Source organism: Arvicanthis niloticus, chromosome 3 (genome assembly GCF_011762505.2).
Source record: "Arvicanthis niloticus isolate mArvNil1 chromosome 3, mArvNil1.pat.X, whole genome shotgun sequence".
NCBI classification, from domain to species: domain Eukaryota; kingdom Metazoa; phylum Chordata; class Mammalia; order Rodentia; family Muridae; genus Arvicanthis; species Arvicanthis niloticus.
The window spans coordinates 66,109,322-66,110,332 of record NC_047660.1 but is presented as its reverse complement, the minus strand read 5'-3'; the positions used below and the strand labels follow the sequence as shown (position 1 = coordinate 66,110,332).

General features: G+C 38.8%; 1 non-coding gene across 1 annotated transcript; it reads right to left on the bottom strand.

Annotated features, from left to right (window-relative positions):
- Positions 1-237: 237 nt before the first annotated feature.
- LOC117706482 (U6 spliceosomal RNA) lies at positions 238-344 on the bottom strand. Its single transcript, XR_004606566.1, has one exon. It is a non-coding gene; the product is annotated as a U6 spliceosomal RNA (small nuclear RNA).
- Positions 345-1,011: the final 667 nt, after the last annotated feature.

Sequence of the window (1,011 nt, the reverse complement as noted above, 5' to 3'; positions counted from 1 at the left end):
GGATTGGCAGGCAGCAAGAAGAAAGATAACCAATGGGCCTGATTTGAGTTTCTTAAATCTCAAAACCCATCCCCAGTTACACACTTCTTCTAATAAGACAACACTTCCTAATCTCTCCCAAGTAGTAGCACTTTTTGATGATCTAGAATTCAGACACGTGAACGTATGGGTCCTTTTTTTTTTTTTTTTTTTTTTTTTTTGGAATGAAAGATTCATTTAATTCATGGTTTGAAGAATAAAAATATGGAACGCTTCGCGAATTTGTGTGTCATCCTTGTGCAGGAGCCATGCTAATCTTCTCTGTATTGTTCCAACTTTAGTATATGTGCTGCCGAACCAATCACGTATGGGTCCATTCTTACTTAAACTACATTTCACTCTCTGGCCCCTATAGGCTTATGGCTACATCATAATGCAAAAATGCATTCTGTCTAACCTCAAAAGTCTCCACAGTCTATAAGAGTCTGAACACCATTTAAAAGTCCAAAGATCAAAGTCTCTAATACTCATGGCAGTCTCTTAACTATAACCCACTGTAAAATCAAAATTATAAAGTGCATCATATACTTCCAATGTACAGTGACACAGAATATATGTTACTATTCAAAAATGGAGGAAAGGGAGCATAGTGAGGAAATGCTGGGTCAAAGCAAGACCTAAAATCAGCTGGGCAAATTGTAAATTCTGCATCTTCATGTCTTGTGTCAAAGCATTCTTTCAATCTCCAATTCTTTTCAGACTTGTTGACTGTAACATACTTCTTCTCCCTCTTGGTTGGTTCTAGACTTGGTCTGTAGCTTTCCTTGGCAGGCATCTCACACTCTGGTATCTCTAACATCTTGAGGTCTCCAACAAAATCCAGGTTTCATCTTCACAATTCCACACAGTGGCCTGTCTGGGTCTCTATGAAGGATCACCCTTTGACACATGCTGGGACTTGTCTCAGCAACTTTCATTAGCTATAGAGTGAGATTCTACAACCACTTTTTTGTGTCGTTGGTCAGAACCACA